The sequence below is a fragment of the Euleptes europaea genome, chromosome 7 (assembly GCF_029931775.1).
Source record: "Euleptes europaea isolate rEulEur1 chromosome 7, rEulEur1.hap1, whole genome shotgun sequence".
NCBI classification, from domain to species: Eukaryota; Metazoa; Chordata; class Lepidosauria; order Squamata; family Sphaerodactylidae; genus Euleptes; species Euleptes europaea.
The window spans coordinates 49,071,167-49,083,485 of record NC_079318.1 but is presented as its reverse complement, the minus strand read 5'-3'; the positions used below and the strand labels follow the sequence as shown (position 1 = coordinate 49,083,485).

The 12,319-nt window shown below is 44.2% G+C and overlaps 1 protein-coding gene across 1 annotated transcript in view; it reads left to right on the top strand.

Annotated features, from left to right (window-relative positions):
- RRP15 (ribosomal RNA processing 15 homolog) overlaps positions 1–12,319 on the top strand; it is a 280,684-nt gene that overhangs the window by 189,102 nt on the left and 79,263 nt on the right. The gene's annotated exons all lie outside the window — the stretch shown is intronic.

Below are 12,319 nucleotides of genomic sequence, written 5' to 3'. Positions count from 1 at the left end.
GACACCTTGTAAGGTAGGTGGGGCTGAGAAAGTTTGGAGAGAACTGTAACTAGCCCAAGGTTGCCCAGCAGGCTTCATGTGTAGGAGTGGGGAAACCAACCCAGTTCACCAGATTAGAGCCCACTGCTCTTAACCACTACACTACACTAGCTCTCTTATTAGTCAAGGGGTTGGATCCAGTCTAAACTGGCAATTTCCATTGATTCCCCCTTTCAGCTACAGACTCTCCTCATTACATTCTTCAGCACTGCCCCCCCACCCTGAGAGCGGTGTTTCATGGAGTTCATCAATGGGAGAGGAGAAGAAGTGCTGGTGATACTGCAGCTTAACCCAGTTCTTAAAATTGATGTCATTTCGTTTTAATTAGGCTTGCTTCAAATTTCCAAAGGAACATGACTGTTAAGTGAACTTTACTATATTCCGTTTCTTCAATCAGAAGTGAGGCCAGCTCCTGATCAGATAAACTTGATGGTTATTGTTGACGTTCATGTGGAGCAGGTTTGTTGCCTGTACAGTAACTGTTTATTCTACAGGCCAGGGTTGTTGCATCTTCAGTTGTTGCAATTCAGGTTGTCAATCTTTGATTATTATTTTTAGACAGTGCCATTATACCCTTTCATTAGGGTTACCAGTTGGTGATATTCTTGGTGGAATGGTTAATAAAAACTGACATGGATGAGGGCTGGAGAAACCATTTCACCTTAGGAAGGACTGACATTTATGAAGATGAACCCCTGTTAGAGACAGCCCAGCTGGGAAAATCCCATTCCTCCTGGATCAATATATTTTTGCATCTTGTGGGGTAAATGATGAGTCCCTCTGATGTGAGTACACCTAGTTGTTGGCTGATACTGTCTGGTGGGCTCCAGCAGTCAGTATTCAAGAACCCAGGTTGGACAGGAAGTTCAAGACACTTGGTGGGGGTAACTGAAAAGGAGCTGTGCTCCCTTTGTTTCTGGCTGTGTGTGTGTGACATCCAGACAGCGACTGCTGTTTTCCAACTCTCTCTTTAGCATTCTGTCAGCCCCCATTGGCTGCTTTTAGGGAGAGGCAGAACAGACAGGTTAGATTCTGCCTCTCCTTAAAAGCAACCAATGAAAGCTGATAGAATGTTATACAGGGACCATTGAAAAACAGCAGGTGGGCAGTTTGCAGCCAGGGACTTAAGCATATGTCTGACTGAGTGAAGCTGAGGCAAAGAGCGGCTTAAAGTAAAATGGAGAGAAAAGTCAATTTGTAACAAAAGTTCTCCAAATGCTGGAATACGGAAATAGTTCAAAGGAAAGATTGTAATCTCTAACTTACTTTCCTCGGTGTTATGTTTAAACTGTAAATAAAAGTTAACCCCTTGCTATTTAACACTTTGGGCTGCATGTCTCAGGAAAAGGAACACACATGCACACCAGTGAAGATCTCAACATATGTCTCTGTGAGTGAGAGAGAGGATCTGAGAGGTGAAATGGTCATGGCTCTTTTAAAAGAGACAAGAAGCATAGCAACATGTGACAGCCTGACCGACTGGTTACCCCGAACCTGAGAGAGGTGTACAGGGTGGTAAGTACTCTGTGTGAGTGGAGAAGGGGCATCACAGAGCTGTTCTCCCTTTGTTTCTGCATGTGTGTATGTGTGTATTACATCCAGGCAGCATTATCTAGGCACACTCCCATTTGCTCCTGCCAAATTGGGGGAAAGCAAATGGGAGGTAACTGTAGTTTTCCAAATTAAGTTAGAAATCTTTCTCTCTTTTTATTTTTTCCCCCCTTAGAACCTAGGGGTAGGGTTGTGGCTCAGTGGCAGAGCATCCGCTTGACATGCAGAAGGTCCCAAATTCAATCTCTTGCATCTATACTTAAAGACTCTGGCAGTTGTTTTCATGAAAGACCTCTGCCTGAGACCCTGGAGAGCTGCTGCCATTCTGAGTAGACCATACTGAAATAAAGAGTCTGCCGTGATTCCCACCTATGAGTCTTGCCATGCCCACATTACCAAACATCCCTGTTTGATGGTCCTCCTGGCATCAAAAGCACACAGAGAACCTAAATAATAAGTTTCAATTCAAACGTAATTTCTTTCTTTTACTATGTGCCTTTTAAAATTAGAGGCGGCAGCTGATGAGTGGTGGGGAGGGGCAACTGCCGGTAAGCATAATAATTGTGTGAGAAAGCAGGTAATTATGTGAAATGGACTAATTCTAATTCATCTGAGCAGAGCAGAACTATCAGCTCCCTGCTTGCAACCATGAGCAGGACAAGAACTGAACCAGCAGGAGTTCGAACATGACTAGTTCTAATTCTTTGATTACTCTAAATCTAAATTACTCTAAATCAGTCACATAGCAATTACAAGCCTGGGATTGCATTTTGTCTGCTGTACAGGAGTTAAGAGGAGCCCCGTGGCACAGAGTGGTAAGCTGCAGTACTGCAGTCAAAAGCTCTGCTCACAACCTGAGTTCAATCCCGACGGAAGTCAGTTTCAGGTAGCCGGCTCAAGGTTGACTCAGCCTTCCATCCTTCCGAGGTCTGTAAAACGAGTACCCAGCTTGCTGTGGGTAAAGAAAAGATGACTGGGGAATTGGGCTGTTGAAAAAAAAAATTCGGTAAAATTCGGATTTGGCAAAATTCAGCCCATTTTGATTCAGGAAATGCTGAAGTCCGAACTCCCTCGATTCAGATCTGGGGAATTCAGCACACAATTCCGAGTTCGGAAAAAAATTCGGCTGAATAAAGCCATTAAAAACACATTCGCGCCTTTCTGCGGCCCCGGGGGGGGCACTTTTGGAGGTAGAGGTCCCAAAATTTCAGTGTAGCTTGAGGGAACCCTTCTTGCAAGAACCCCAAAGTTTTGTGAAGATTGGGTCAGGGGGTCCTGAGCTATGGGGCCCGGAAGGGGTCCCCCCAAAATTGCCCTTTGGAATAAAGCCATTAAAAACACATTTGCTGCTTTCCACAGCTCCGGGGGAGCATTTTTAGAGGTAAAGGTCCCAAAATTTCAGCTTAGCTTGAGGGGACGCTTCTTGCAAGAACCCCCAAGTTTTGTGACGATTGGGGCAGGGGGTCCCAAGTTATGGGGCCCGGAAGGGGTCCCCCCCATGATCAGCCCATTCGAATGAATAGAAATAAATAGACCATTTGGACTTGGAGTTTGCAAAACCATGCAAAGCAACACGTGATGTGACCTTGGGAGTTTGTAAACCATGGAAAGGGACAGAGGCACGCTAGCTATGCATAAGGAGCAGGTGGGGTGGAATTTCCTCTTTTGCATCGGACTCGGGAGTCGGGAGTCTCGGGACTGGACAAATGCATTGTTTAAGTAACAATTTGAAAACCAGTTTTGAGCAAGCATCAAAATAGACCTAATCGATCTTATGAGGGAAAACCTGAGGACACACAACTGAAGCCCCCCCCCCAAACCAGGGAGAGAGAGACGCGAGCGGGCACACACACTCCCAGGCAGAACGGGCGAAACCCCCCTCTCAAACCAGTATGGGAAACGGGAAAAAAACCAAGGAGGAGGAGGCGTGGCCCGGGTGCCGAGTGGAGAGAGACTCGCTAGCCGCCGCACAGACTCAACTTTACACTTTAAAACTTTAAACGCAGAACACACACTCCAGCAGAGGCGAGTGGGCACACACCCCTCGGCAGAATGGGCAAAAGCCCCCTTTGGCTTCCCCCCACCCACAGAAACTGCTCCCCCCCACACACAGACTCTTCTTCCCCCACACACACACACAGGAGAAAAGGTATATAGAAAAAAACCCAAAATCAAACTGTGTGGATGTCTTCCAGCTGAAGCACGGAGGAGAAGTAAATCTTTAGGCACACCCCCCTCAGCAGAATGGGTGAAAGCCCCCTTTGGCTTCCCCCCCCCACACACAGACTCTGCTTCCCCCCAACACACACACACACAGGAAAAAAATTATAGAGAAAAGCCCCAAAATGGGTCTTACTGTGGATGTCTTCTGACTCTTCGGTTCCATCAGGAGCAGGGACTGGGAGTCAGGAGGACTCAGGACTCAGGAGTAATCCAATATGATTCCATTTATGCACAGGAGGTTTTGCCTTGGATTTATCGCTCTCTAGATGCACAGGATCGCAGTGGGTGGATGGGGGGGACCACATAACTTGGGATCCCCTGCCCCAATCGTCACCAAACTTGGGGGTTCTTGCAAGAAGGGTCCCCTGAAAGTACACTGAAATTTTGGGACCTCTACCTCCAAAAATGCCCCCCCGGAGCCGGGGAAAGGCGCAAATGTGCACAAGCACCCCCCCCACGGGGATCTCTCTCTCACACAAACAGACACTCTCTCTTTCTCTCCCCAGGCCACGCAGCAGCTGGGCTCACACACTCAACCACTAACGATTGGCCAGAAGAAGACCCAGCTTGGCCACCGATTGGCTGTGAGAGAATGCTGCTTACTAACTGACGGTTATGCTGCTGATTCGGAGCCCCTGAATTTGCTGAATTTTTTCGGCAATCTCCCTGAACTCACTGAATTTGGCTCATCATTTTCCTGCCTTTTTTTAAAATTAGGTTCCATCCGAACTGAAAACCACCGAATTGGGGGAAATTGGGCTGTTTTTCGGTTCGGGACAAACCGAATCGACAGCTGTACTGGGGAAGGCACTGGCAAACCACCCCGTAAAAAAAGTCTGCCTAGGAAACATTGGGATGTGACGTCACCCCATGGGTCAGGAATGACCTGGTGCTTGCACAGGGGACCTTTACAGGAGTTAATTTACTAATCCAATTGGGGAAACTATATATAAATAATTGGCCTGACATTTCCATTCCATTCAGCAGCCAATTCCAGTTTGTCTTGGATTACCAAATGAAGATTTTAAAACCTCCTTACTTCTCATACTAACTCTAAAAATATAAGAATTTCCTTGCTGGGTCAGGCCAAAGGTGCATCACCAATGAAGATTCCAAAAACTCCTTACTTCTCATACTAACGCTAAAAATATAAGAATTTCCTTGCTGGGTCAGGCCAAAGGTGCATCACCCTAACTGTCCTAGAGTCCATTCCACAGTCCTCCAGTTTACCCATTGGAACATCATGGGGAACACTGTCAAAAGCTTTACTGCTGGGTGTTCCAAGAAAATTGCAATTGGCCTTTGACTAATGGTAGCATATCTATACATTTCTGACTAGATCACCTGCCGTGTGTTATTCCTTGCACAATTGTTTCTGAAACCCACCATTATCCTTATGATTGTTCTTCCCCATTATCCATTTAGCCTTGCCATAATGTGCATGCCACAGGGAGAATATAAAAAAGCTGAATCAATGGAGCATTTTTAATAAAGGGACAAGCATCATCCCAAAATGCAAACGAACAAGCCATTTTACATTCTCACTGGCAGCAGGTAAATAAGGAGATAAAGGTGTGATTAACCTTAACCTAAGCCCAGACTTGGACAACTAGTTGCACCTCTATAGTAGCAAATTTGTTCATTTATTATTTACTTACTTCATGTATATCATTCGTTTCTCCCCAGTGGGGACCTTAAGAGACTTACATACTTCTCCTTTTCTCCATTTTATCCCCACAGTAAACCTGTGAGGGGGGGTTAGGCAGAGAGTGTGTTACTGGCCCAATGTCACTCAGTGAACTTCCATGGCAGTGGAGATTTGAACCTGGGTCTCCCAGATCCTAATCAGACATTCTTACCATTATACCACACTGGAAGGAGCCATCATTATATATTCTAGTGTCAGTTGTTTTCTACTTTATGCCTGTGTGTCCATAAATTTGTTATTTATGCTTGTATGCATGTTACATGAATTTTCTGACTTTGTGGGTACGGGTGATGTTTCCATTTGCAGTTTCCAATACACCCTTATCGTTGATATACCTTTGTGCACTTTTGTACTTCATTTTCTGCATCATTTCACTTAGCCAGTTGTTCTTTAATCCTAGAGAAAACAAAAATGGTGTGTTCCATTTTCAGAATCAATACACAAGGCAATCTAAGCAGTATACCATCTTTAGTAACAATATGATTCCTTTATATCCTCCTCTACCATCCAACTCTCCATATTTTAAACAATAAATCCATTGCTTTATACTCTAGAATCCCAAGGGTGGAAAATCCCCAGGCAAAATGCTTTGCCTTTATCATACCTTGCTGTTCAATTAATCAGTGCCATCTGCTTGGGCATCTTTTTGATCCTCTTGGAGGCTCAAAAAGAGCAGAAAATTAAGCAGGATGGCATTTAGTTGTCTAGGACCAAAACGCCATTCAGCAACCTCTGGAGCTGCAATTCTCTGAGCGACCCCATGCCCAGGAGAGCTGGACACATTTGCTCACCTTGCCAACAGAGGCTGCCACTATATCTGAAATAGCACAAACTTGGTTTTGCCGCTTCATCTAAAACAGATTTATAGAATTGGGCTACTGGTAGAATATCCCTTATTCGGACATCCCATATCCGGACTGATCCGAAAACTGGACCCTTTGAGCCAGCGAATCTGTGCTGCTTGCTTTCAATGCTTCCTCTCACTTAAAAATGATAATACAGTGTACACTGCATTGTAGGTAGAGACTGAAAGCCTGCCATTGTTAGTTTGTCGTTGCTCTTGTTTAACAGCTGATGCAGATATTCTGGTGAGATAGTTACACTTTTGCTTTCTGATGGTTCATTGTATACAAAATTATTAAAAATATTGTTTAAAATTACATTTAGGCTATGTGTATAAAGTGTATATAAAACATAAATGAATTTGGGTTCCATCCCCAAGAAATCTCATTATGTATATGCAAAAATTCCAAAATATTCCAGTATACAGAAAGATCCGAAATATGGACCACTTCTGGTCCCAAGCACTCTGGATAAGGGACAACCTGTATATACATTCATCAGTTTGGCTACGAAGTGGCATATAGTAGCACAAGCCAGAGAAAGTCAGGTGTGCTGAATTGTGAACAATCATTGAAACCTGGCTTCTAACCAAGGACCCTTAAGAAATGTGAAAAATGTAGGAATCTCTGATGAAGAAATCTCAACACCCTCACCATATTTAAAATCCTAGAGTTTTTGTATGTGTAAAATCCATATAATTTACGACTGTTGTCAATGTAGTATTCTTTCTGTCATGTGCATGTGTCCTTGCTATCTGTGCCTTTTTGCACTTCATTAAGGAGGTACAAACGTTTCAGGGTGAACCTCCACACACTTGAAGAACAAAGGTGCTGTGTCAACAGATATAGGTTATACCTTCTCACTGTAGAACAATCACAAGAGATCACACACTTCAACTACTAAAATATTAACAATATAAATAATCACATCACGGAATAGTATGAATAGAACCTACAGAGGTGCCTCACATCCAAATGTCTATTGCATTCCTGAGTCAATCCTGAATGTGTCTCTGCATCTCTGTGTATGCACGGCCTTCTAGCAAGGGAATTCCTGCATGGAAGCCCCCGGTTGATGTATCTCCCTTCATGAATTGAGAAAGAATTTGTGCTCCCTGGCTCTGCAATGGATTGACGTCACAATCACTTATGCTTCATGCTGTAGATGCCTTTTAAAAATAGGGGTTAGACAAAAACAGAACAAGCCGAGTCCCAAACTGAAATGCTTGGAACAGAATGACACTCAGGCAAAGAAGCAAGCAGCAAGACTGAGGAAAATCCCCACGGCAGCTATATAGGATTTAGGGCAAATATGGCATTTTAAGCAGGCATAGTCCTATTAATTGTCATGCACTGGAGGATGTGTAGAATGAACTGCAAACAAACATCCCACAGTTCAAACAGTATGCAGAATGGAAACCCTATGTCTAATTCAATGGAACCAGCTGCTAACAAACTGATGACCATGTTGTGACTAGTGATGCTATACATGCTGTTTCAGGGTGCCCTGAGACAGAATGCGTATATTGTTACAGAGCAATCATTGTCTGCAGTCATTCTCATGCAATCTTACACGGTCGAAAATAAATATGCATCCTGTTGGTTGCAAAGGTTTCACTGGTTCATTATATGTCACTGTAAACTGCCTTTAAACTGTAGGAAAGCGGTGACTGGAAGGGATTTGGGGCTCAATTTCTGCTCATTTTAAATGTGCAAGCAAAGAACAATATGTATATGTTCTTTTAGCCCTGATTCCAATGCGTGTTTTGTACTTGGGCATCTGTGCCTGAGTATGAAACATTGCAAGAAAAACTGCCCTTTGCCAAACATGGTAAGTTGTGACTCAAATGCCTTCTTGGTGTATGTAACTAGGAAAATGCCCATCCACTGGTGACAATGAGTATGGAGTAGCAACGCAGGTCGTTACTCATTACAGCGTGGTGTAGTGGTTAAGATTCGGTTGTTTTTCGGTTCGGGACGAACCGAACTTTAAAAAGGCGGGAAACAGGGGAGCCGAGTTCGCTGACTTCGGGGGTTTGGCGAATAAATTTGGCAGATTCGGGGTTCCCCCCGCGCCTTCATGGGGCTTCCGTGAAGGCGCGGGGGGGCCTTTAAACAGATCTGTGCCTCCCGGCCGGGAGGCTCAGATCTGTTCCACCCCCCCACACGCATGGAGGGGCCGAATTTCCCCTCGAACTCCGGATCTCGCCTGAATTTCGGGGATCTGAAGCGGGGGAGTTCGGACTTCGGCACGGTCCAAATCAAAACGGGCTGAATTTTGCCAAAACTGAATTTTACCAAAAAAAAAATTCAACAGCCCTAGTTTGGAGCGGTGGACTCTGATCTAGAGAACCGGGTTTGATTCTCCACTTCTCCACATGAGCGGCGGAGGCTAATCTGGTGAATTGGATTTGTTCCCCCACTCCTACACACAAAGCCAGCTGGGTGACCTTGGGCTAGCCACAGCTCTATTAAGAGCTCTCTCAGCCTCACCTACCTCACAGGGTGTCTGTTGTGGGGAGGGGAAGGGAAGGTAATTGTAAGCCAGTTTGAGTCTCCCTTAAGTGATAGAGAAAGTAGACATATAAACACCAACTCTTCTTCTTCTTCTTCGTCTCCTCCTCCTCCTCTATGCTGGTATTTATTCTACTCTCTTTGCTTTCAGGCATATTAAGCAAGACAGCCTTTATCCCTTTCTTTACTGTGACGTGTGTTGGTTCCCAAGTATGCAAATAGGTATGAGGTGAAGGAGGTAATTGGGATAATAGTTATTGAACACACAAAGGTAATGATGTGTCCCTAAAAAAAGGCAGAACTAGTGAACCAGCTGAAAGTTCTTTTCTTCTTCTTATCCCCTTTCGTTCCTTCTGAGCTTTCCAGCTATGCCTCTCTCATGTACACTGGCAAAGTGGTCCATAGAGACAGGCAGATAGATTTTCGGAGGAGTATGACATTCTTGTACAAGGCCATTAGTTGTGATATTTGATGTTTGTTTCTACATGTATACTTTACTCATGTAAGCAGGACTACTCAGAATCCTACTCAGATCTAATCAATGGGGTTTACTCCCAGGAAAGGATCCTTAGGATTGCAGCCTTTAGATAATTATAAGTATGCAGAAGCCTTTAGATAATTTTCAAAAGTGTAATTAAACAAACAAACAAACAAACAAACAAAAGCAGCAGTTAATTTATTTCATTCCATAGCATAACCTACAAAAATGCTGAAACCAATAAGGGAACAGAGATCCTGAAAAAGGAGATCTGAAAGGCACCTTTATGAAAAACAATTGATTTGCTTCATTTCATTGAAATGGCTGGTGCTTTGATGGTTCATATTTACAATAGCTTGTCCTGTTCTTCAGTGGGGTTGATATGTTGGAGTCTTTAGAACCATAAACTTGATCAGAACTTCCTGGGTAATAAACAGCGGATTTAAGATGTTGGCCCCCTCCTCCCTACGCTACTGCAAGCCCAGCTGCGTGCCAATTTGTAGCTAAAGACATCAAGAAATGTGTTCTTCATGCTCAAATGCCCTTGGAAGTTGAAAATAGTTCCGGGAAGCTCAATATGCAAACTGGATTCTGAGCCTGAAAGAATTGAAAGAGAATGGGGGGGGGGGAGGGAGACCAACCTGACCTTCCCTAACAAAGGGCAAAGCTTGGGTAAATCCATTACTATTACTGACAAGAGAAGCTTTTCAGATCTGAGAGAGTGCAATGCTTAGTTGCAACGCTCTTTCTGAGCATTTGCCTAGAGTTCATACTAAAATGTGTGTGTGTTTGGGTGTGCGCAGAGTGGTGGCTAGGAGGAGGGAAGTAGGGTTGCCAGCTCCCGATTGGAAAATACCTGGAGATTTTGGGGGTGGAGCCTGAAAAGGGCGGGGTTTGGGGAGGGGAGGGTCTTCAATGCCATAGAGTCCAATTGCCAAAGTGGCCATTTTCTCCAAGGGAACTGATCTCTGTTGGCTGGAGATCAGTTGTAATAGCAGGAGATCTCCAGCTAGTACCTGGAGGCTGCCCACCCTAAAGGGAAGAGACAACTGACTGCAGGCACAGCTGTTGTTTTAGACATGCCTCAAACTATATCTGAGAAACCAAACAGTGTTCAGAGATAGTGGAAACTGTGAGAGGTCCATGCTCTTTTAAAATGCAGTGAAAAACAAGAGAATTAACAGCGGCAGCCATTACTATGAAGCAGTAGAAGAAATGAGCCCTGATGGCAAAGGTATTGTCCAAGTGGCAACTGAATCCTTTGCATATCTGCTTGGAAATAAGTCTCATGTCCAAGTAGGGCTGAGTCTGACTACAAAGCGTTTTTCAATAAAGGAACTTCAAAGAGGGAGTCCAGTGAGAAATTTTTATTTATTTATTTATCCTTCTTATATCCCACTTTCCCCAGCAGAGCCAGGCTCAGAGCGGCTTGCAACAAAATTAAAGAAAATGCATTAAAACCATTTGCATAACAATAAAATCCAGCCCCATAAATATCAATGATCAATAAAAATTAGAATAAATCAGTGTGTAAGTGCATAAGATGGGACTCCTCAGTGGTATCCACCTTGCAGGGCCCACGAGCAGTAAATCCTCCCACCAAGTAATCAAACTAAATAAAGATGTTAAAGAAGAGTGAGGGGAGATAGGGAGGCCAAATTTATCAGTAGAGTTAATAGATTTAACCAGGGTTGTTAATTTCATCAACATCACCAACTACAATTTTGTGAGACTTATTGCTGTGCTTATCTTGTGTACTTCTGAGTTTTGTACAGAAATATCACCAACTATCCTATCCATTCATGGTTGATTCTTCACATTTTTGCCACCCACTCTTTGTGTGTAGTTGTATGTGTGCTGCTGACTGAAAGCTCACTTAATGCATTGGATCCAGCAACTCAGGTTCACCCAATTACTCTCCTTACTACAGCTCTCATCCCATATGACCTTTGTCCATGCTGGTCCAGTGATCTCCTACATGGTCTTTAGGTGGTCAAAGGGGTCTCCCTCCTCCCTTTCTCACCAGCAGAAAAGTTGGTTGCATTCCACTCAATGTCTCTGATGAAATGGGCCCTGGACCATAAATAAATCTGTTACTCTTCAAGGTGGTGCAAGACTTTTTTCCGTTTTTTTGCTGCCACAGTCTCATGGTTACCCCTCTGGATGTTCTAGCTATTAACAATGAAACTCAATGCATTTCAAGCTCCCACTCTGCATCAGGTGTATGTGATCTCTAAAACAGTCTCGGTAAATTATCCAAGATAGCTGAAACTTAATCCTGATGAGACAATGGTTCTCTGGGTTAGTTAAAAGCTAGACCAGGGACTTCAGATCTCTCCTGCCTTGAGTGGGGTTATACTTCGCAGCTTAGGAGTGCTACTCGACATAGCAGTCACCTTAGAAAACCAGGTGGCTGCAATGGTCTGGACTGGAGTACTTTTGCCCAGCTTCAGCTGATGCATCAGCTGCATCTGTTCCTGGGTTGGTCAGATCTAGCTAGCCACAGTAATCCATACCTTAGTTAAATCTAGACTGGACTATGGCAATGTGCTCTACTTGGGGATACCCTTGAAGAGTGTTTGGAAGCTGCAGCAAGTGCAGAATGTTGTGGTTAGACTACTGGTCAGGGCCAGCTGCCGCGAGCATGTGACCCTCATACAACAGCAATCTGGCTACCAATCCACTCCTGAGCCCAATTCAAGGTGTTGGTTGGGGGCTTTAAAGCTCTACATAGCTTGGGACCAGGATATCTGAAGGACCATCTTCTCCCATATGTTTCTGCTTGGAAATTCACAGAGAGAGGCCCTCCTGATTGTCCCATCAATCAAAGAAGACCTATGCCTGAGACCCTGGAGAGCTGCTGCCAATCTGAGTAGACAATACTGACTTTGATGGACCAAAGCTCTGATAAGGCAGATTCATGTGTTCATGCTGAGCCAGATCTACAGTTCCTGTCAATGTGTG